This window comes from Heloderma suspectum, chromosome 7 (assembly GCF_057233095.1).
Source record: "Heloderma suspectum isolate Gila_16-S chromosome 7, 16-S_ref, whole genome shotgun sequence".
In the NCBI taxonomy this organism is placed as follows: Eukaryota; Metazoa; Chordata; class Lepidosauria; order Squamata; family Helodermatidae; genus Heloderma; species Heloderma suspectum.
The window spans coordinates 78,940,603-78,965,795 of NC_139464.1; the positions used below are offsets into that span (position 1 = coordinate 78,940,603).

A 25,193-nucleotide genomic window follows, 5' to 3' on the forward strand; every position below is an offset into this window, starting at 1 on the left:
CTCACATAGAATAAAAAAACTGCTGAGTCCAGCCTTTGGAGTCTATGGGTAGATTTAATCTGCATTTAAAAGCCATCACATTACATTCTATTAAAAACACACCCCTAAACAAAGCATGAGGAGTACTGATAGCAAAAGATAGGACACATGCTCAAACTATTACACAAACCACTTGAAATCTTGCCACTTAGATATGTCAGACTAAAAATGCATATTTTACTAGAGAAAACATTAATCATTGCATTTCTTTATTTGTAAGTTCAGCACACCATCTGCCCTCATGATATGGGGGAAGAAAACCTCACTTGCAAGGTTTCTGTGATTTACTGCCAGAAAGACTAATCTTCTTAAATAAGGCCAGGCATTCACCATGCACTGGAAAAGGTGGCAGACTGAACCCATTTCAAACTGGGTCAATACTTCAAAGTGAGAGTACAAGAACAATGATGTTTGTCATGTTCCCATAACAGAGTGTTCACATCCATGAAAGGACTTTCTTACAAATTCTGAAAGTAAACCAGGAGAAGCTTCTTCTGGATTTGCTTTCACTAAATGGGAACCTCACTGTATTTACGGGCCAATGGGTTTAGTAAACACATTACATCCTGGAGACCTTTGTTCTTTCTTACCCAACTATAATGGCTAGCTTTGAAGCTGACTTTGACACTAGGCTAAATGTGTAACTGGTAATCCTCTGCCTTCTGAAAGTAATATGTTCATGAAAACTGTTAGAATGAAAACTGGACATAAAAAATTGGTGATTCAGATATGGCTAAGGACAAAATATATTACTATACAATACTACAAACAAAAATATAGAAGATTGTAATGTGTTGGACTACAACTCCCATTATTCTGTCAACAACATCTGGCGGGCACCAGGTTGGGAAAGGTTAGTACAGGGCTTGAAACGTTGCTCTAGGGCTGAGAAATCCTGTTCAAGTCTCCATATTGACATGAAGCTTACTGGGTGACCATGGGCCTCTTCAAATGGTTGTTGTGAGTATCAAATGGGTAGGGGATGTAAGCCACTCTGAGCTCCTTAGAAGAAGAATGGGATATAAATGTAATAAATAAATATTTCTCTTCTGACCTTATCTGTCTCTCTCTCTAATTTGTACCACTGGGTGGTGCTTTAAAATGGGTTGAGAAACTTCTTAACATGAATGAAAATATAATAGGTTGGATCCAGACTCAATTATTCACACACAGGCTGCAATCTTACACCCACTTACCTGGGAGTAAGTCCCATTGGAAACAATGCAACTTACTTCCAAGTAAACATATACAAGATTGCACTGTAAGGTGCCATTGAAATCAATGGGTAATGCCTAGTTAGCAATGACTAATTTTTCATATTGATTTCTATGGGACATATTTGCACCTAACTGAATCTGAACCCAACTCAGTGTTGGAAGGTTCATCCATGTCTCTGAAAAAGGGCATATGAACTCCCCCAAAGAATTCTGAAGTGAGCTCTGCACAGAACAACAGAACCTGAAAGAACAAAAAAGCCATTGCCAAGATTCCCCTTATGACCTGGACGTCTTGAGCAACTCCTTAGGGAAGTCTTGCCTCCTTAGGCATCCCACCTTCCTTCTGTTCCCTTTCCCGTTACAGTAACATGGCGTTTAGGCTGGAGACGTGTGGTAACTGACACCCTAGACACTGGGTTTAACCACAACAGTTTACTAGTAGATTTAAAGCAAACCAATTACAACTAAAGGTATTTACACAATAGAGCTGAGTGATACAAAAGGCAGTAAAAGAAAATAAAAGTTGCAAATCACAAGTTCCTTTACCCTAGCTGTCCTTCAACTTTTCTAGGCTGCTTCTTCCTGCTCTCTCTTCATGCTCTGGTCTCCTCAACTCTTGCTGTTGCTGTTGCTCTGCTTTTTTTATCCTCCTCCCTCAAAACCAAAGTACTGCTTCAAACCTGAAGAAATAAAACTTAAGTAATTAAACTGACACTTAACAGGAGAAATGAAACTACTCCTCTCAGGGTTACCCCCCCCCCTACAGAAAACTCCAGACCTTTAAGCCTGACCTTTTGTAGGCCTCAAACCTTCACAGCCATTTATCTGAATCACTTGCTTGAGGCAAGGAAATCTAGATACCAATCCCACACAATCCTGACTGTAGGGTGCTAGATGAAACACAGAACAGTATCAGTGTAACAAATAGCTTCAGATGACTCAAGCAAATTAATCAAGCCATGCTCTACAGAAGGCAAAAAGCAAATACACACCAAGTTCTCTAGCCAACCTGATCTCAAGGATCTTCTTTGTCAAATGGCTGGATTACCCTTCTCACATATTTTATGCCAGCTAGGATTCCTCAGGGGCAACCAATATATTTTTAAAGAACTGTAGAAATGGCTACCAAAGACTGATTTTTAAAATTCGGGATTCCCCCCTCTGGGAGTGTGCAGAGTGCTTCTGGGATCCAGCTGGGAGCTGCCTGTGTGGAGATGAGTTTTGTATGAACCATCATCTTCAAGTGGCGTAGTAAGCATGGCTGCAATGATTTCTGTGAATATGGCGGCTCTTTCATGAGGCACTGTTATCACACAAATCACAGCAGCCGTATCGATAGCCCCATATCATTGTCCAATTCAGGCTCCATGCATTTCTTTTATTTACTACAACAACAACAACAGAAAACTATTGAAATAGCAGGAGACAACTGGAAGAAGCTTGACATGAAGGAAGCAAGCTTCTGTAATAAGCAGGATTCCAAGTGGAGAGCTGAAAAACTGGGGAACACTGGGCCAGCATTCACTTCCTAATGCTGCTGGAATTTCTTGATGCCCCCGGAATTTTTATAGTAGCCTCCAGTATTTCTGCAACATGATGCAGCAACTTTGAGCGAGGCATTGTCACATGTTGCCTAAAGAAACCAGGCAATAAAAAGGCTACATTACTCCCAACAAATACAGTAAATAAAGGGTTTGCCCACAGAAGGCTTTCACAATGGTTTAAAACGGCAATTCTGTTCACAATCTCTTTCTCCACTTGCACCTCCTCAGAATCTGTAGGGTAAGCAATTGCCTTGTGTTTAAGAAATATGTATTTGCATGTTGTACCACGCTACAACCCATTATTATCCATTAATAACTTTTTATTTAAAAAATATTGCTAGGCAATGCTTCATAGGAAGATTTTTCTATACTTCTCCTTTAATGGTAGTGTGCAAATTACTTACTTTGTAATACAAACTATTCTGAATTTTACACACACACACACAAAAGCAACTGCTTTCATTTGAAAACTGAATAAACTGATTTTTTAAAAAAAAATACTGTAACATTCCTTTCTTTATTTGGGCTAAATAGTAATTACTGACTATAGTGCATAAAATCAACTACATTTGTAGTTTACTGAAGCCTAAATGTCAACCCAAATCCAAATAGCATATCCTGAGAATAGCAATATTTCTGCTAATCATTTGAATGAAGGGATATGAAGTCTGTTGGGAAAAAGGCAAAGAGAAGAGGTAAAGGAAAATAACTTACAATTTACTGTTTTTGGACACATTTAAATTATTTACAAAAAATAAATTTTGTCACCAGGATGGACTACTGTAACACTCTCACACGTAAACTACAATTGCTATTATCTATACTGCACTATCTATACAGCTGGGTTAAAAAGTCATGCAGAAGTATTTAATGAGGCATTCTGCAACTTATTTTGTTCTGACACTGCAAATACTGTCAAAAATGAACATCTGAGGCATTAATTTCCTTGTGATCCATGTTAGTAGATGAGATATCCAGCGTTTGAGTTTGGTGCCTGTCAACCAAAACATTTACAGGGTTGCCATCTTCTGTCTAGGACTCCTGCATGACAGCAGGAATTCAACAGACAAACCTTTTCTAGGCATGATGCTTTAATGGGGAAAGCTATACCTGGTGCATTAACATCTCTTACACTACTATTGGACACCAAATCCTGTGGAGTTCAAATGATCCTGAAAGTCCTGTTGTCCAAAAGGAACGTTGCTGAACTAATATAACAATTTATCCTCTTCACATCCACATATAGGCAGTAACATAGGTTAAGTCAAGTCTCCTGTCTCACATTACACTCTGAAGCATCACTTGAACAGTGACTCTAAGTATATTCTTAAGCATGGATGTCCAGATTTATTATTTTTTTTAAAGATTATACATATCAGTATAAAATGATATATATTGCTTTATATCCTCCAGGACATAATAATCTAATGCATGGTCAATTTGTACTGACACAGTAGAGATAGCCAGCAGATTAAGAAGAAGTGGAACAAATTCCATTTTCATCAGATAAACAAATCCATAATATTTATTCATATTGTCATAATAAATGCATTATAAACCATAGCTACATAAACATAATCTGATCAAGGAAACTTTTAAGATGATATGATTTCATCCAAATACATACTTCAAGCTACAGTGGCTGCAGCAGTTCGGTTGGATTGTTTTCTTCCTTCCTTCTTCTGAATGGCTACTGTAAACTGATGCGCTGTGCTATTAAACAGCTATCACATTTTGTACCTAAGAACATTATTTCCACAGAGTGTGGCTGAAACACTGTTATGGGACAGTACACAATAAAGTAGGCAGTGTGAAGGGAATTGATCTTTTATCTGGCTGGATTTCATTAAACTTTGTCAAAACACTTTTGCTGTACAGTCCAACTTCAAATTCATCAAATCAACTTGAAATTTTACTTCTGCCCTAGTGACAATAATAGCCTAGAAAACCAGGAATCAAACACCAGTACCTTCTACATCATTAAGCACATGGATGTTTTTGTACATACATTTTTGATTTTGATTAATTGTGCCTTTTATGTTCAACTGCAAGAGAAACACAAATAGTGGTAAAAAAGCAAATTAGCCAGGACTGTGGTTATCTTTGGAGACAAAAAAGGAAGGAATGGGGTGTATGTGCTTTAGATTTCTAACAGCACAATCCTAGGCATGTCTACTCAGAAGGAAATCGCATTAAATTCAATGGAACTTACTCCCAGGTAATATTAATTTATTTATTTATATCCCACCTTTTCCATCATGGAACTTAAAGCTGGGTACATAAAGTTCCCAGGCTGTCTCCCAACCAGCAGTGACCAGCCCCAAACATGCTTAGCTTCAACAAAGCTGCAGCACCAGGGGTAGGCAACCTTTTGGGGCTGTGGGCACATTTGGCAATTTGAGAACCACCACAAAATGGCTGCCCTGCAATGCGCGGCAAAGGACAAGCAACCTTTCCAAAAGACTGGGGATAAGGCAGTGGTGGGTTCTGACCTCTAACATACTAAACAACTCCTTTGAACTCATTTCAGCACCAACAGAAACCTATTTCACAGCAATCCCATCAGAAAATTAATAATAATAAAAAAGGTGGGATGGGTAGGGTATCTTAGTGGGTGTCAAGAAACCATGTTTCCTACCCCTGCTTCAGACAATGCCATGGACCAGGGACACAGTCAAAATTATCTTATTTGCCTGAGCTTTAAATTGGTGGTGATACTGGCTTTATTTTTGGATATGAGGTTTTACCGGCTTTGCTCTTTTACTGTTGTTTTAGCTATTTATAATAATGCTGTTGTTTGTTTGTTTGTTTTAAAGGCATTTGTTAATGTTTTTATGTTGCCTTGTACACTGCGTTGAAAGCAGGGTGGAAATAATTCAACAAGAGTAGAAATAATTTTAAATAAAGGAAGTGTTATTTACCACCTTCTTGTTTATCTTTTCCTTTGTCAATTTCATCCTTATTTATTTATTTATTTATTTATTTATTTATTTCATTTATATACCGCCCAATAGCCAAAGCTCTCTGAGCAGTTCAAAAAAATTAAAACCAAAAAGCACACAGTAAAATAGTTAGAAAGTATTAACTTCTGAGATTTCCAAAATAATGTAACTGACAACTGACATAAGTAAAATTATTGATAAAAAGAGGTGAACTACTAGATCAAAGCCATGTTCAGTGCAAAAGCTCCAAATTCTCTACTGATTAATTAAAAAAAAAAAATTAGCATAAATTATGCTAGGTAGCACAAGTACATCAAACTTTACAAACTTTGCAATTAAAAATAACTTTTTAAAAAATTTAAAGTTTCACTGATAACCTAAGCCTAATGATAGGCTTCACACTGTAAGAGTGTAGTGATGCTACAACTCAAAAGACAATTCAGGCTCATTACATGGAATGACTGGCACATACTGTTTGCCTTGGCCGTGGGCTTCCAGAATTTAAAGGTGCCGAGAAAGTGGTAAGTCAGATCCAGGTTTACTTACAAGGAGACATTTACTAAGTACTTACAGCACACAGGCAGACCTAGGGATGTCAGAGAATTCCGCCATGGACTGAAATGGGATCGAATTCCCTTCAGTCTGTGCCGCAGAATCCTCTGCGGAACGGCACCACGAGGTCCTGCAGAGCCAGCAGTCATGTGGCTTTTTTTTGGTCATCCACACAGAGTCGCGAAATTTTCATAAATAAAAACGCAAGGTAATTCCGATAATAAATACCTAAGTTTTTTTTTTTTAAAAAATGAATGGTGCTCACCGCCTTGTTTGTGGGTGTTCTTTTTCAATTGAAATCCTCCCTCTCTGTTTACTTTCAGCCAAAACACTTCCTCCTCCTCGGGGCTTCCCAAAACAAGGCTGCCCGGTGTGCCTGAGCGATGCACTCTTTGTTTAAACCAACGCTGTTTGAAAGAAAGAAAGAAAAAAACCTTTTCAAATGACCATGCCAGTCTGGAGCCCTGCACGAGTATTATTCCCCCTGCTAGGCTTTCTAGTTCCACATCCAGCGTTGTTGTTGACGTTGTGAGGCTAAAATGGAGAGGGGAACTGACTCTGTGCATGTCTACTCAGAAGTAAGTCTTACTGACTTCAATGCAACTTACTCCTACACATGTCAGCACCCCACTTGCCCCCAGCTCAGCTTTGTATTTCTACATCCAGCTCATTATCGAACTTCCTGTTAGTTATCTCACTGGGTGACTCTGGGCTGGACTCTAACCACGAGATCATACTTCTGTTATGAAACTCATGAAGAAAAAGAGACAGTATAATGGAAAGTTCTTTCTGAAGCAGTCACACTTCACTTGTACAAATGCAGCATGAAGGGAAAGATCAGCAACCTTCTCTTTGTTTGAATAAAAAGCACACTCTGCACATGCTCAGGGAATGGACAAAATGAGGAATAAACATACCAGGGAATATGAAGAACTATATTCTTCCATTATGTGTGTGTGTGGGAGGGGAATCTCCCTCAGTCCAGCTGTTCCCTGGAAAAAACCCCGCCCATTCACCCAAGGGTCTTCTGAGATAACTAACAGGAAGTCTGATAATGAACTGGACGTGGAAATACAAAGCTGAGCGGAGAGGAGAACCAACTCTGTGCATGTCTACTCAGAAGTCTTACTGAATTCAATGCAACTTACTCCTACACATGTCAGCACCCCACTTGCCCCCAGCTCAGCTTTGTATTTCCACATCCAGCTCATTATCAAACCTCCTGTTAGGGATGTACGAAAGTCACTTACCTGTGACGAAATTTGATTCGCGGTGGGGGAGAGGCACTCCGTCCCTCCCCCCCGAAATTCTGGCCAGGGGGGAGGCGCCCCGTACCTCCCCCCCGAAATTCTGGCCGGGGGGGAGGCGCCCCATCCCTCCCGCCGCAAATCCTGTCCTGCCGGGTCTGAAAATGGCAGCGGCCATAGCCGCCGCCGTTTGCGTCCCTGCAGTCAGCCATGATAGGCTACGTAAATGTTTACGTAGCCTATCACGGCTGAGTGAAAAAACAAAACAAAACCGCGCGTACGCAAATGGCAGTGCACATGGGCGCCGCCATTTGCGTTCCTTATTTTGGCACGTCTAGTCTACGTAAACATTTACGTAGACTACGGCAAAAATAAGGGGAACGCAAATAGCACAGACGCTACGCTATTTGCATTCCCCTTATTTTCGCTGTAGTCTACGTAAATGTTTACATAGACTAGACGTGCCAAAATAAGGAACGCAAATGGCGGCGCCCATGGGCGCCGCCATTTGCGTATGCACGGTTTTGTTTTTTCACTCAGCCGTGATAGGCTACATAAACATTTACGTAGCCTATCACGGTATTTTTTAAAAATCTAGCCGTGATAGGCTACGTAAATCTTTATGTAGCCTATCACGTTTTTTTTTAAAAAAAACTTGGAAATGGCGGCGGCGGCAGCCGGTCGGAAGACCGGCCGCCGCAGCCGCCGCCGCCAAGGAGGTTCGCCCAAGGTAAGTCCCGTCCCGGGGGGGGCGGGGGGCAGACCGTTTCGCCACTGATTTCGGGGGGCCGAATGCGCTGGCATTCGGCCTCCCCGAGATTCGTGGTGAAATTCTCTGACATCCCTACCTCCTGTTAGTTATCTCACTGGGTGACTTTGGGCTGGACTCTAACCACGAGATCATACTTCTGTTATGAAACTCATGAAGAAAAAGAGACAGTATAATGGAAAGTTCTTTCTGAAGCAGTCACACTTCACTTGTACAAATGCAGCATGAAGGGAAAGATCAGCAACCTTCTCTTTGTTTGAATAAAAAGCACACTCTGCACATGTTCAGGGGATGGACAAAATGAGGAATAAACATACCAGGGAATATGAAGAACTATATTCTTCCATTATGTGTGTGTGTGTGTGTGTGTGTGTGTGAGGGGGAATCTCCCTCAGTCCAGCTGTTCCCTGGGGAAAAAAAAACCCGCCCCCACAGGCACCGGTATCCCTGTGAACTGTTGGAATGCTGGCACACTGGCCATTCTGTGTTGTAGGGTAAGCAGCCAAAGTCAGGAGCAAAAGTTGGTGCACTGCATTTAGTCACAACATGGCGGTAAGCCAACATGGCAGCCAAGTCAATATACCGACACGCCCACCACCCCATCACTGCTGTCATCATCATGACCGCGCCCCCAATGACCCCAAACAATGTGGGGGTTTTGTGCTATGGGAGAAGTACACAGGCAGGCCATGGTGCTTCTGTTGCACAAGCTGAAAAAATACTTCATTTTTTCCATTTGGGGATAACACTGGATAGGTAGGGGGAAATGGCGGGAAAATCACTGGAGGATTACAACATCGTGTAATGGACCCAAAAACTTCCGTGAGTGGCCAATCGTGAGTGTGCGATAAATTGCAGGTGTAGAGATGTCCCTGGTCTTCCATTGTCCCACCTTCATCTGCTCACATCCATCAGGCACTCTGCTGCCATTATTATTCACCCCTATTGTCCCTCTGACCATGTGACAGCTGTCCTAAAACTAGGGCTGTGCACAGACCCACCAATCTGCTTCAGATGCCGCTTCAGATCCTCTGAAGTGACCGCTATGTGCCTCGGATTGATTTGGACCCCCTCCGCTTCAACTCAGATCCAAAGCGAGATTCGGATATCCATATCACCTGTTTTTGGCGTTTTCCCATTGACTTGCATGGGAAAACACAAACAGTCATAACTTTTTGTTTTAGTTTTTATGATACAGGCATGAAATTTGGGGACCTCTCCACCTCCCTGGAGAGGAGGCCACCTGCCAAATTTCAGACAGTTTGGCCCAGTGGTTTTTGTGCTAGGCGGAGTTAAAATCTGATGTTTTCCACAGAAACTCTCAAAGCAAAGAGCTGTAACTTCTCCCTGTTTCCACACACGCACGTGACACCTTGGCCTCTCCCAGCCCCCATCGAGGGCATTGCACCCCCAAAGCCCAAGCAGTGTGGCCCACTGGCTTGTGTGCTAGGCACAATGGAAATTTGAGTTTTTCCAGGAAAACCCCCAAACCAAAGAGCTGTAACTTCTCCATATTTCCATGCACGCATGTGAAACCTGGGCCCCTCCCAGCCCCCCTTGAGAACATCTCACCCACCAAAGTCCAGGCACTTTGGCCCACTGGCTTGTGTGGAAGGCACTGATGAAATTTGATTTTTTTCCACAAAAACTCAGAAAGCAAAGAGCTGTAAGTTCTCCCTGTTTCCACGGAAGTGCATGACACCTGGGCTCCTTCCAGACCCACTCTAGGGCATCCCATGTGCCAAAGTCCAGGCAGTTTGGCCCATTGGCTTGTGTGCCAGGTGCAGGTTAAATGTGATATTCCCAGAAACTCAGACCAAACTCAGAAGGGAAAGTGTGTTGAAGCAGAGGTCACTATCCCTAATCTCTGCTGCAGGTTTCTTTGAAGTGCAAAACACCCCTTATTCAGGAGAATCAGCGGCTCAGCCTCTCTATAGCTGAATACACACATTACCTGGCAGGCAGCCTGGAAGAGGTTATTTTTTATCTACTTTTGTTTATTTCTAGCACACACTAAATGAGTATTTTGAATGTATCTTACATAGGGATGGCAGAGAATTCCGCCACCGATTTCAGTGAGGCCGAATGCACTGGCATTCGGCCCCCCGAAATCCATGACGGAACGGCCTGCCATCCCTCCTCGAGGATTCCGGAGGGGGGACAGAGCACCTCCCCCCCCACGAACACAATCCGCGAAAATGTAAGTGACTTTCGTACATCCCTAATCTTATACACTATATGCTGTAGTGCCCTGGCTGTTTCCCCCTGCTTAGAGGGCAGTGCCAGCTTGCAGTGATGGCACACAGCAGAGCTGAGATCTGCTCCCAACTCAAAGCGGTGCCACACAATGCTGCCCTGATGTTTCAGGAGAAGAGGAGACACAGACTGCCTGCCTTGAATCTGGGGGCGTACCACACGAGTGGGGAAACAATGGAAGAGGGGTCAGGTGCTGGAGCCTCTTCCTGCTGCTCCTCCTCCAACACACCCTGGAGGATCTCCTCCTCCTCGCCCTCCACCATGCTGAGGATGTCAGACACCTCTGACCTAACATCCATCAGCGGGCTCCCATCTTCCACTGCAGAAGGAGATGCTACTCCGCCTTGGGCAAGAGTGCAACTACTGCACCTGCCCACACCAGTCTCCTCAAACAGTGACCTCCGAGCACTGCAACTGGCCTCCGCGCTCTGCTGCTCTTTCTCCACTGGGATGCACTATCTGCACAAGGGAAGAGAGAACTTGCCTAATGGTGCTGCTAATGATAGCAGCAACTCGCCCAACTCTGCCCCTGCCAGCACCCCAAAGATGCCTCATATTGTGCTGGATTGCTTTGCTACACAGTGGAGTGTAATTGCATAAGAAGGTAATTAATACAAATACTATGAATCTCATGCTTTTTCAACACTGTCTTGAAATTTGGACATATAGTGTTGGTGGAACAACAACCTAGCATGCATGCATGCACACGGACACAGACACACAACAGCTAAAGAAAAGCAGAACTACCTAAGTGAATAATGGGTGTCTTTAATTTATTGGTTTATATTTCATGTTCTTTTATGGAAGGCAGGTTAACTTCAAGAAATACAGGATGACAGCAGAGGAGATAAGATAAGAGCCAAGAGCAAGCAAAGAATAATAAAAAAAACCCTTCTTTAATTTCTCTTTTTGGAAGGATCAACACAGAGAAGACATAGATGGTTCACTTCAGCACCGGGGGGCGGGGGGACCAAACACTACACACATAGGCTGCTATAATATGCCTTTCTTTAAGAATTTAGAAAGCGAGAAAAAACTAAATGCTTGAACATGACTTAAAAAAGGGTGGGGGGAGGAACATGCCCAGGATGTTTGCTTTTAAAAATCGAAATAAGACTGAGGTTTTAAACATCTAAAAGAGACAGAGTTTACAGACAAAAACGACAAGGAAATACAACGGAGGAAGCAGAAGTGTGGATCGTCCTTAAACAACAAACACAGCCTTTTCTGGAGTCCAAAAGCGACATAAACAAACACAGGAATGGCGGGGGAGGGGAAGCATAGCAGCAACAAGCAAGGAAAAACTATGTTATTTTGAAAAAATATGGAAAGGAGAGATGAATATATCTAATACAAATAACAAGTGAGTGGAGGTAGAAAGAAATAGGAGAAGGCGGCTCGAAGGGGTGCTGCAAAAGACACCATCCCAAAGGGGACAGTCGAGCAGGGAGTGAGGGAACAATTCTACTACAGCCAAACTGTTTCCTTTTAATTTAAATATTGAGGAAAGCCTAATAGTGACAAAAAACAAAGAAATAGAAGGAACGACTTCAAGGAATGCACACGTGCGCATGCGTGCATACGATCATCTGCCCATACACAAGCCCTCTCCGAAAGACACAGCTAGTGCAATAACCGAACACAGCCTTTCACCAAAGTATATATACCCCCTTCCTCCACCCGCTCTCTCTGACTGGAAACTGCTAGTGTCGGTTCTGGCCGAGAGTTCCTGTTTACCAAAGCACACTCCCTCCTGCTCCTGCGCTCCCCTTCCCGCCTTCCCCCACCTTCCTGTGTCCACTCACCTTCTCCCTCCCACCTCCTTCCTTCCGTCCCTCCACGTGAGCATTCAGAAGCTGATACATTTTGGAGACCGTCTGTCTGGACTACTAAGGCATGAAGTAGAACTCTGAATATACAAGGCAGAGAAGGCGCTTTGTGTCAGAGTGGACACTGAGCCCATAGAATCCCAGAGCAGTTCTGATTCTGAAGCGGAACAGCCACCCGTGGGAGAGGAGTGCGCTCATCCCTCCCAGGGCTAACAGCTGGCAGAGATTCCTCCCGCCGGCATTCCTGAGATAGATAGCGATCCTGGAAGTGAGAGAGCGTGGGAAGAGGGCTTGCTGGACGCTCGACGCCAATGCAGGGAGCGGCGCCAGATGGAGGGCGCAGAAAGGAGGCGTAGTGCCCGTTTGGCATGCATGCAATGGTTGCACCCAGAGGATCCAAGGGAAAAGGGGAGGGACTCTCCCTAGCCCATAAGTTCAGGGTCTGCAAGTGATTCTCCTTCAAACGGGGACCAATTGTTCCAACCCAGGGCATAGGTTACTCTGCTGCTCATAGCTAGTCACTGATGATAGAGTAATTAAGTTGTAAAAGGAATAAAGCTTTGAAAAGAATCCTTTGTCCGTGTCTGGACTTGGCTACTGGAGTAGACTGAAAGAGGCCGCCAAGGAGCCCGTGACACTTTGTCGGGGAGGGGCGCTTCATTATCGTAAGTATTGGCACACATGACACCAATGGGCACCAATAGTTATGATAATGGTATGATAACGGTATAACTGCTATGTGTAGATTCAGCCTTAGCTTCTTCCCCGTAGATTGAACACCACCATAATAAGCAGCGATCCCTATCACAAAGCAATTATATGTAACACTTGACATAGTGTTTCTGGTACACGCCATCCTAAAAAAATACATGCTGGCACAGCAACGTTTAGGGTCAGGCAAAAGACTAAAATGCTAATATATTCAGTTTGGTCTAGTACATGGGATATTTGGCTACAAATGGATACAAATAAAGTGGATTCCTACCCATACATGTATTTATTGCATGGCCTTCAGCAAGAAACTGTCTCTATTAGCTTTAGTAATCCATCTAGAAAACAAGTGTAATATATTATTGTCATTGTTGTTGTTGAAATTTCTTAGATGCCTTTCTCAGAAAAAAGACTCAAGGCATCTTATAACAAAAATTAAAACATACAAAACAATTTAAAACAGCTAAAACAATTAATAAAATTCCAAGACCCAATAAAAACAGGGGTAAGCAACCTTTTCAGGTCTGCAAGCAGGTCACATGCAGACCTCCGAATAAACCCACTTCGCCTTATTATTTGGGCTTCATGACGAGGTGGTGCACAGCCTCTTTGCACCTTCCCCAGCCCTTGCTCAAGATTCCCCCCACCCTTCTGCTGCCTACCTCTGTGATCACCTCAACAACGACAAAGCTGTAACCAGGAAGCACGAAGTCAGCAGATCAGGAGATTTCTTCTCCCCATCTGACAACTTCCTGCTTCCTGGTTAGGGTTTTGTCACTGCTGAGGTGAGGTAGGAGTGTGGGGGAATCCTGGGCAAGGGCTAGGGAATGTCTGTGGGGGTCAGTGGTCTTGGAGGCCACTGTCAGGGATCTTGGTGTGTGCCAGTGCACCTGCAGGTGCCACATTGCTGACTTCTAAGACAAAACACCTGAATTAAGAAGCCCATCATGTGCTGTAAAATGCCTGGGAATAAAGGAAAGTCTTAACCTGGCACTGAAAAGATGACAATGTTGGTGCCAGATGGACCTCACTGGGGAGACATTCTGCATTTGGGGATGGAGGGGCATCACTGAAAAGACTCTCTCCCTTGTTGCCATCCCCTGAACTTCCTTCAGAGGAGGCATTTGGAGGGCGGCCTCAGATGTTCGTTGTAGTGTACTAGTGTTTGGTTGTAAAATAGAGTTAGTGATAGTATAGTAAACATAAACACATGCAAATCAATACCATTGATTTCAATGGAATTTATAAAGAGAATTAGCCTCCAACTTGGAACAGTACATTACTACCATCTACACCATATTTCTACTTGCCCTGCACGTTTGTAATCTTTATTTTTAAATGCTTTTGAATCCATCAGGCCATATATATATTAATTCTAGTTTGAAACTATTAGGAGAAAGGCATTTGTTAACACTTGAGAGAAGGGCAAAGATAATGGTATTGATTCCTTTAATTAAAAACAGCAGAAATTATAGATTCCTTTGCTTGGCTTGCTTGCTTTGGATGTGTAACATTTTGTATTACTGTCTATAAAGTACAGGCCAGTGATCAAATACATTACTTCCCATATAGTGCCTTTTCTTTCATTAGTTACATGAATATTGGATAGATTCTTACAAAATTAACAGCACAATACACACTACCAACATTCAGCTGTAATCCTTAATCCAGTTAATTCTAACTGTTCGAATTTAACACAGTTTAGACCCATGTAAATGAAATGAAATATATGACTTAAGACCAGCATTGTCATTACATTTACACCTACCATAACACCCCATTATCCAACTTTGTCATTTGAAGCTCCTCATAATCAAATTTTAATATATATTCCAGATATCAACATATATAAACTGTGTGGGAATGTAAGTAAGACAGATAGACAAACACAAGGTTAAATAGAGATATTTTATTAGCATTTTTTCCCAAAGCTTTCAGGACCTAGACATTTTTATATCTTCACCCGACCCCATCCATTCCAAGATGTCCTTCCAAGGTGTGATTTTTTTCTATATCTGTTCAGTGGGTATGATACTGTTAGAAGGATGCGAATGGTTACATACAACTGGCTGAAAATCCCTAGAGTGATCTGGTGCTGTCTTATTGCTTAGTAATGAACCTCCTGCATGGTCTGAAGCACTGTACTCCACCCACACTTATAAATGCCCCTGGTTTGATTGTGGCTATTTGTGAAAATATAGCATGAGGATTCAGTTAGACATATCTGAAATTGACCATGGGGAGAAGATAAGACTGAGATATAGATTACTCAGTCAATTGTGACTCACTGGAAAAAAAATTCCTTCTCCAGATCAATATTCAAATAATGCATGATATATAAGAGATTGAGAGGGGGGGGGAGGAATTTCAGAGCACAGCAGTTTTAAGTATTCAGAAAACAAATCACTACCAACAAAGCAGAATCACATAAAACAAGCCCTCTGTGCCAGCTGTACACTTCCAAAAATTTCATTCATTAAAAAAGGTCAAGAACTCAAAGTACTGGAACTATCTGAGATTTTACAGAAATTTTCGGAAGCTTAATTACTCATGACATTTACTATGTACTTCCGTCCAAAACTAACATTTCACTGATCTTATTTACTAGAAGTCATTTTCTCTGAGCATTCTGCTGTATGGGCCATGCATTTCGACTGCTGCAATATTGTTTTGGAAAACTTTTAGAGTAGTCATGTAGATGTGTTGCTATGGGGGGGGGGGTCCTATGTTCTCAGAATCAGTGGATATTTTTACATGTTTTATGCTTTCTATTAAAAGCATAAAACATGCTTTTTTATTGTAGCTATTGACAGCTACAAAGAAAAATAATTAAAATTTTCCACAATAGTTATTCAACTATGAAACTGAAATAGTTTTACTTTCAACACCTTTACGTAGAATTTTCTCTAACTTCCAAACATATGTTCTAATGCAGTGCACAGACCGATCTGATAGCAATCCCTCTGATAAATGTTGTCAAGCCAAGACTGTTGGCTTGACAACAACAAGACCGGGGGGGGGGGGGTCTTGCATCCTCTGATGTCGCTGGACATAGAGCAGGGGTAGGGATTTTTTTTGGTCCAAGGGTCATATTAGCTCCAAGCAAGCACGTTGGGGACTACAGCCCAAAGTAGGCAGAGCCACCCCCCGCTGTTGGCATGCAGCCCCTAGTGTGCTTGCCCAAACACAGATACATGATTCACATACACACACCATAGAAAGGCAGTGAACTGCCCATGGAGGAAGAGTTTGCTCTCTTCCTCAATGGGCAGTTTGCTGCCTTTCAGAGCAATCAGCACAGGGATAGGGAACCCCCCCACAGGCTTAATCCAGCATGCAGTTTCGCCATCTGGCCCACAGTGCCTCCCAGGATTTCTCCAGGGAGCGGGGCTGGGCCTTGAGGCCCTGTGCCCAGGAGGAATCCTTGCTGTTATCTCTAATATGTGATCAGAGATAACAGGGTGAGGGGGGATTCTCCTGTGCACCAGTCCCCCTTCCATTGGGAGGGCAAGCAATGTGTATAACAGCAGGGATGCGAGCGCATGAGGAGCCGGGGACTCAACCGGCCATGGAAGGAGCAGCTCCTCCTAGCTCTGGCCAAGTCATGCTTTGCGTGCCTCTTGCTGCCCTTGACTGGCAGGACAAGGAGCATGAGAAGGAGACACCTGATTTGGCCAGCTCCTCACAGTGCCAGGTGAGTCCATTCGGACATATTTATGTCTTTCTAGATATGAAGTCAAAGTAGCAAACAGCACTTGTGAGCCAATAAATACATGCAGTCACATTTTATATAAATGGTATATATGTAAACAAAGCTTTAACAGAAGTCCCAAATTACTATGTTGTTTGGACCGCTAGATTCCAAGTAGTGAGTCAACATACAATTTTATTTTATTTTAAAAAGAAAAGAAATAAAGACTTTGGCAAGCAAAGGAGAGGGATTAATTCTATACCAGCCTTGTAAATAATACAACAGTTAGTTGCCTGAAAAAAAATTAATAGCTTGCATTTCCATGCTGGCTGTGGAGGAAGGTAAGCTTCCTCCTCTACGGTCAACATTGAGATGCAGGCTACTAGCCTCTTAGCATGCTACTAAAATAACTTCTACCAAGCAGGCAAGCAGACTGGCGGAGAAGGGATGAAGTGATGTGTTCCCCCTTTGCCAGCCCACTGTGTTTCCATGCTGGTTGTGGAGGAAGAGACTTTCCTTCATCTGCAGCTTGCACAGAAACCAAGAAGGCTGGTGGAGGGATGGAGCGATCTATCCCTTCTCCACCAGTCCGCTCACTCACCTGCATGGAATTCCATACACTCACCAACAAGGAATTCCTGCTTGCCTATGGCAACCAAGCCCAAGGTCTAATATGTAGACCAACAAGGTCTAGTATGTAGACCAAGTCTACATACCACAAATGTATCCTAGTACTAAACTAATGTAACTGCAATGGGTCCTCCAAAAATTCATGGGATTTGTTGTTTAGTCAGGTGCGAAGAGTTCTGTTAGAAACCTATTCCCACAACTGATACCCATCTCACACACAACTACAATTCCCACACAGTTCCATGTACTGGATGTAGATCTGCCCTGAAGGGGGAGGGAGAAGGAGAAAGAAGGGCATAAATGTTAAAAAACACACACCTAAAACTGGATTCCATTTGATGTGAAATGTGAATCCTGAATTTGAAGCCACTGAAGACTACTGGTTGTGATCTCAATACCTGTTTTCTATTAACCAATCAGTCTTGGTTAATAACATGATAATAATTCTAATCTGCGTGAATTCATACAGCAGCACATATTTATAAGATTTCAATAATTCTTTCCTTATTCATAACGTTGTAGTACTTTAGGTTCTTAACCTTTTGATGAATGGAACTTCAGTTTTATACTACCTAGGCAGAAAATTCAAGAGAGATCCACTTAGACATGCAACACTTGCTTTTAAGGAACGTGGAAAGGTCATTTCTTTTACTTAATACTCTAATAGGACACGAACGTATCAGAATTAAGTGAACTGTGAAATAAAGGTTGCTTTTACATAGCCACAAATTCTAGTCCATTTCAACTTCTTTTGAATGTTATGGCTTGTTAGAGATTATGATGTGTTTTAGGAGCAAAAGTACTGGGTTTCTTCCTAACACCATCATGGCACTACACCCAATTTAGCATTACTCTCACAGTATGGATATGCTCTAGAGGTTTTGTAGTCATTGTAGGTGAATAGTAGAGACACTAGCTATGTAAGGAGGAACCCATCAGATAAGGCTTTTATGACACCTTCACCCTGCCTCATTCATGGAAGTTTATGGGGGAGGTCCAGACGTAGTCGTCTTCTATACTTAACCCCCCTCCCACCATGTTTTCCCATCACTTCTTTCATCTTTTTTCTTAACGCAGAAAATTCATTAAGGAAGAAAAGACAGAACAGCTGCACAATGCCTTCTGGTTGCCACTAGTGCTAGGAGCCAGGGCTGAACCTCCTATGAAATGGGGTGAATCGCCACCTCAGGCAGTGGAGCGGGAGGAGCTGCAAATTTTAATCTCCCCCACCGACTCCCACACGCATCAGGAGGGCCCACCACCTCCATTTGCCACAGTGGGAGGGAAGGCCCAGCAGGGCTCTCTGGAGTGGTTGCCTGCTCGGCCATGGTGCTCCGGAGAGCCCCGTCAGTCCCACTTTCCTGCTGTGGTAAACGGTGCAGCGAAAGAGCATCCAGTGGATCCCCCCGAAGCAGCTCCCCACCAGAGCAGCTGCTCTGAATGAAACAGAGGACAGGTGGCTGCTCTTAGCCATCCGCCATCTGGCTCACACTGAGAATCTGTGGAGTGAGCCAGGGGGTGGGCCTTTCCAGAGAGCTGGCCAGACCAAACTGTCTGGCTCTGAGGTGACCTCCGGGGAGTTCCCTCCCAAGCTTGGCTCTGAGGAAGGACCCCCTCAGAGTCAGGCATTTCAGCCAGCTGTCCAGAGAGCCTGCCTGCCCTCTGGTTCATGCCAAGAGTATCCAGAGGTCAGGTGGTGGTGAGTGACGTAAAAGTAAAGGGGTGGAAGACATGGCACAGTGTGAAAGCAGCAGGGGGTGGTGGTGATGGTGATGTGGCAGCGAAATAAATATGTGTTCTCCCACCTCAGTCTGACAGGACCCCTCTGTCTGGAAGCACCCCTTATCACATCTGATCTGTATTGTTTATATTAAAAATATCTAACAAGGTATAGGGACAAACTGAAGTTATGTTTGTACACTGTCAGGGCCAATTTACACATTAGATTAATCACATTTATTTAACAAAAAGCAGCCATAAGTGGGCTTTGAAATAAAGGTTGTAGTCACATAACCAGAGATCCCAGCCCATTTTAACTTTCCCCTCAGGACTGTAGCACTGGGGAGAGGGGACTTAATACTCCCACATGGTGCCATTTTCCTGCCAAAAATTACTCTGTCCCTATTCAGAACAGAGCTTTGGGAAAGTATCAGCAGGGAGGGGGATTTTCAGTGGGAAAACAACACAGGGGGAAAAGGTTAACAGCCCTTTACACAGTTCCAATCCGTGCTGCACCTGCCGCACCCCGCCCCTCCCCGCCCCGCCCCACCCCGCCCCACTATGGCTTTTTGTTAAAGAGGCATGGAAGGTCCTGAGCACACTATTTTGAAATACAATTAAAGTTAACATGGAGTTTTACTCTTAAAATATAGCACAATCTTATGCAGGTCTACACAGAAGTAAGCCTAACTGTCTCTCTCACACACACAGCAACCAGTGCCAGAAATATGGTTCCATTTCAGTTCAAGTGGAGTCTTAGCCTTTTGTACAGGTCCAGCTTGTTCCAAAAAGTTTTCCAGTGTCTAACAAATCTAAATCACTCCTCCCAACACCACTGACTCAATCAAGCTTTGAGCCCCATAAGGTGCAATCGTATGCATTTTTTGACAAAAAAAGGCCTGCAACTCCCAGCATGCCCCAGCTATGATGGCACATGCTGGGTGTTGTAGGCCTTTTTTTCTATCTAAACATGCATAGGACTGCATCCTTAAGCTCTGCCTGTCTAGCTGGCCCAGTGCATGGAACAGGAAGCATTTCAGAGATATCTATTTTGTAGGTCCTGGATTTCAAATTCCTCCCTAATCAATTTTTGCTTGCAGGATCATATGACTACATTTCCCATATCTGTGGTGCCAATGGGCATAATAACCACCGATTCTTCCCGAGCACTATCTACCAGACTATCTAAATGAAGTATGGCATGTGCAACCCTTGCATCATGCAGTCAAGTTACCATGCAGTCTACAAAACCATTACAGATACCTTTCTGTGTTTCTAATGATCAAATTGCCTACTACCAGGACCTAATATCTCCAACGGTGTATCCTTGGCATAAGAGGAGGTCAGTTTGTCCTGTAAGAAATGGGTATCTTCAAAGGGATAATTTCCCGCTTCCTCAAAGTGACAGCCCTCATTCTCCATGACGGCAGATGAGCTGTCATCCTGAGATAAGATGCAGCTATCACATCCCAGAAAGCCTCCTCTACAAATCTCTCTGCATTTCTCTGCTTCTCTAGGTCAGCTACCTCAGCTTCAAGGGAATGAACTTTTTCCCTAAGAGCCAGGAGCTCATATACACCCACAATGTGAGTTGCATGAGAAGGGGGATTTGAGAACGATGATTTTTATCAGGGAAGTGGACAATAGGTAGTGATAAATGAGAGGATATGGGCAGTTTGAGCCCTTCTGGAAATTCAAGGAACTGAATCAAAGGGCTTGTTTGCATATCACCACAGTCCGCTGTGGCTTAATTTACCCATGGGAGCTGTTGTGTGGTACCAGGGTTATTTGCAATGGGTTATTTGAGGGTTGTCTAACCCTCAAACAACCCCTCCAACCGGGTTCGCACGACACGACAAGCCATGGCAAGCCAGGCGCTCGCCTGCGCCATGAAAAAATGGTGCCCAGCATGACACAACAGCCCACCATGGTTTAATTTACCCGCGGGGGCTGTCATGTCATGTGAACCAGGTCACTGTCTGCCTACTTCAATATGCACTCTTCTAAACTAACACTCAATTCTAAACTAAACAATTCAGTTTTTAACTGAATTAAAAACTGAGCATTTAAGATGACCTAAGTTCTACACCTGCACTTGAGCTTATAAAAGCTTATAATATATAGCCATAGTTATAGTAGAGGACAGACTAAGAGGACTGAGTTGCCTAGAGGATATTGCAGGACCCTTTCATGAATTTTCATCTTTCAGTAAAAACAGTCTATATAGCCCATTCACTTATGAAGATATGGACAGTATTTTACCTAAATGGCTGGTAAATCTATCTTGGCTTCCAATGTTCTGGCTAACAATGCAAAAGTACTGGAACAAGCACTTGACATATTTTATTTTCTTTATTTTATTAACATTCCTTAACAAATTAACAGTGCAATCCTATACATGTCTACATGTAAGCCCCACTGAGTTCAATGAGACTAACTCCCACATAAGTGCCTATTGGTTTATAGCCTAAATAAATTTATAAAACGAAATGCAAAAAGAGAACGCATTCTCAAAGGTGCTGAACAGAAACTTAAATAACTTTATAATCTCCATCCCAGTGTGTCCCACTACCACAAGTCACAAGATAGTATAAATGCAAAGCCCCCCTTAAGAGGATATAAATTCTTGGGTTGATGTTTTTGGCACAAATAATCAGGTTTTAGGCTCACAGTTATGTATCCATATGAAAAGTGGGTTAATGATGGGGTGGGATACATACAGCAAGATGATTAGGTATTCTAATTATACAGATCCTTCCCAAGCTATCTCTAGGACATTTTAATTAAATAAATAAATATTTAAAGATATCAGCTCTTATCCTCCTAGCACATACACCAGCAGGAGTGCCAGGATTTTCCAGTTAAAACATCACATAATAGCGTAAAACCCCCTCAGGCTTCAAATTAGGGCCCTCCTGCATGGGTTCCAAGCCTTAGAAGAGCTACAAGTTGTCCCGACTTAATTATAGCTTGTTAAATTGACAATTTAAATTGCTAATTCTTTTCTGAAGTCATCTGAGAAGTTACCAAAACATGTGACTGAGATGCTCTTTTCATATCCAAAGTGTTTTGAATAAAATATGCCTTATACATAAAGAATATTTGAGTGCTGACAAAAAAGTATACAATTCAAGGATTTGTATTTTCCTGATGATTAAGAAAAATGCTGTAATCATAGTGTTTCCTAATTGAAAATTATGAACAAAAAGCACCATATTGCCATCTTACAAGCTGGATGTGAAGAACATCCCAACCAAGCAACAAACCAAAACATTTAAAAGCTTTCCTATTAATTCACTGATGATCTAGATTAATAGGTCTCTATTTTTATATTCAGTGCCCAATCACATGGGAAAAACAGAATAGATAAGGAGGATGTAGGCAATACAATTTAGTGAGACAAGAAAATCCGATTGTGTGATAGATATAAGGCCTTGCCTTTAAATCACATTTAAGTGTCTCACTCCCTACAATATTTTTTAAATCCTTGTCAAATAACTAGATTTTTATTGCACATCTTAATCAGAGGCTGAACACATTTCTATCTATCTCTCTATCTCTCTATGTGTTGGTTCATCACCATCTGCCACTTATAGCAACTGCAGATACGAAAATTTCAATTCAATAAATGCACTCGGCACTCCAACTAAGCTATCTTTCAAATTTAGACATGAGACTTGAATTCCTTTTCAGTGTTCTTCAACTCTGACCCAGCTCTACCCCCTCCTTCACTGAAAAGGGCAAAGACAACAGCCCAGCAAGTGGGACAGGCAAAACAGACCTCCTTTGTTCACTTTTTCCCTTTCAGTTTTCTATTGAGGTAAATAGCTGAAAAGCTCAGCCAGCCCTCAGTGCTTCTGAAGAAAGCAATACAGCTAGCCTGAAACTACGCCTACTGAACAACATATAACAGTATTATGAAGCTTGTGGGACATCATGTTAGTCTTGCAATGTTTTGAAGGTTAATTGACAGAGTGAATACATATTTATTCACATATTCTAAACATATAAACAAGGTAACAATACTTTAAATCTTATACTTCATAAAACTGATTTAGTGTTATTTTATATTACATCTACTGAATTTTTTGAATTCTGTCTTCCCACTCAAGAAGGAAAAAGCAAATTCAATGCATATTACATATGACCTCATACATTATTCCCTCAGCTTTCACTGCTGAAAAACACATTTTGTGTGTGTGGATTTTTGTGTGGTTTCTATTCTGTTCATAATGCACAATAAAATGCTAGGCTCAAATCCACCATCATCCTTCCTAATGTCACTTGCCTTTACGCTCCTCACCCCACCACAATATATTTGGCAATTTGACAATTGAAAATATGATGACTACAATATGCTAATTTAAAGAGTGATTTAGAGCAATTAAGGAAATGGCACATCAGTGGGCATTCAATACGGATTTATTTACTATTGATTTTCTCTGCTGAATATGTAATTTGAGCTGCTTAATAGCCACAGCCAGCCTTTTTGTTTTGGTCATCTGGTGCTTCTAAATACTCAAATGGACTCCATGGGTTAAAAAAAAAATCACATCCACTGAGTTTTGATTTTAACCTTACAGACCAATGGAACAGCTCAAAGATGACACTACATCAGTTCCTTTCACTCTGTTACATTCGAAAAGTTAGCACTTATGCTGTTGTATCTGAATAATCACCACAATGCAGCAGATGTGTATTAACACACCTTCACAGACTTAAGCTTCATGGGTTGGATCCATTAATGGATCTACCTTCCATTCATGGAAGGGCTCTACTCATTGAAGGTGCCTCTGCCTGATTTTTTGGATCTTCCCAAGCCCCTGCACCACCACTCACCTCATTCAGCAGGGTCCTCAGACCTTGTGTGCAGCATTTTCAGGGGGCTGGAATGGCTGCTGTGGGGAGGACAGGGTGGGGAAGTTCTCTTCCACTAGCCCAGTTGCACATGCCTAAATCAAGACCCAGCCCCCCATCTATACTGGAAATATGTTGTCTCCATATATAAATGTGTTTTTTTTAATTAAGTTTTGGCTTCCTCACAATCCCTAGCTCAGAACTGAAGTTCCATATGTGCTCGAATGTTGCACACAAGCTCTGAGATGTGCAAGAGCTTCCCATTCACTTAAATGCTGCCCTCACAAGTGAACCGGCTGTGAAAGTCCTTTCAGCTTGCAGAAACGTCAAATGCTCACTGAAGTCGTTGCATGAGTCTCTGGATCAGGCTGTCTCTCTTTAAAATAAGTAGCCAATCCGACTGTATCTGGAAAACAGTTAAGCTTTGTGATCAGGGCCAGTCACAGATACTGTCACATATGAAGGAGAATATCACATGTGGCACTCCGCCCCACTCATTTTTGAAAATGACACACAGAAGGGATATTTGAGGCAAGAAGAAAGTGGTCCTCCCTTTGGAACCCTGCCTGACATGGCTGCTTCATGTTGCTTGATGGGCCTGTCCTTAACAGCCTGATCATTAAGTGGTATCTTCCTCTAGTCTGCATGCAGACCTTCTGAAGCCAGTCAGATAACCACTATGTGCCAGGGAATAAGGTTTGGTCCTAGATATTCTAGAGCAACTGACAAGTTGATTTATATTGAGTTCAATTGCTCAATCACAAGAAAGAAATTCCTGTTATGGATATCAGTGTTATATCACAGGTCAGAAATCATGACTTGTTTTGTAACCACCATCTTGTAAATTGTGTTATGCACTAATGGTTACTAACTAAGAGGAGGTCACTTTAACATAGGTGAATGAACTGCTCTGTAAAATACCTTTACATCAACAGCAAATTTGTTTTAACCCTATGCAAACAGATAATACAGTCATTTGGTTTAAATATAACATCTGCATTGTATCTACAAATGAATTTCCAATCACTCCAAGTTTTAAACTAGCCTCTTAAACGGTTTTCATAATCTGCTTGCCACCTTGTTCTTCAAGCTATTTGCACTAACACTATTTGTGAAGAGTTCAAGATAACTGAGGTTTGGGGATCCTATCATAGAGATTCCTATATCATAGTAATACCATTTTAAAATTA

The 25,193-nt window shown here is 42.3% G+C and overlaps 1 protein-coding gene across 27 annotated transcripts in view; it reads right to left on the minus strand.

Moving 5' to 3' along the window:
* NRCAM (neuronal cell adhesion molecule) overlaps positions 1-25,193 on the minus strand; it is a 218,278-nt gene that overhangs the window by 188,558 nt on the left and 4,527 nt on the right. For 12 of the 27 annotated variants that reach the window (XM_084810713.1, XM_084810723.1, XM_084810721.1 and 9 more), the window contains exon 2: positions 6,560-6,701. The exons of 9 other annotated variants lie outside the window; for them this stretch is intronic. The gene's annotated coding sequence lies outside the window, so the exon portion shown is untranslated. Of the gene's footprint in view, positions 1-1,802; positions 1,937-6,559; positions 6,702-25,193 lie in introns of all 27 variants that reach the window. 6 more of the 27 variants (XM_084810722.1, XM_084810733.1, XM_084810732.1 and 3 more) reach the window with 1 other exon arrangement.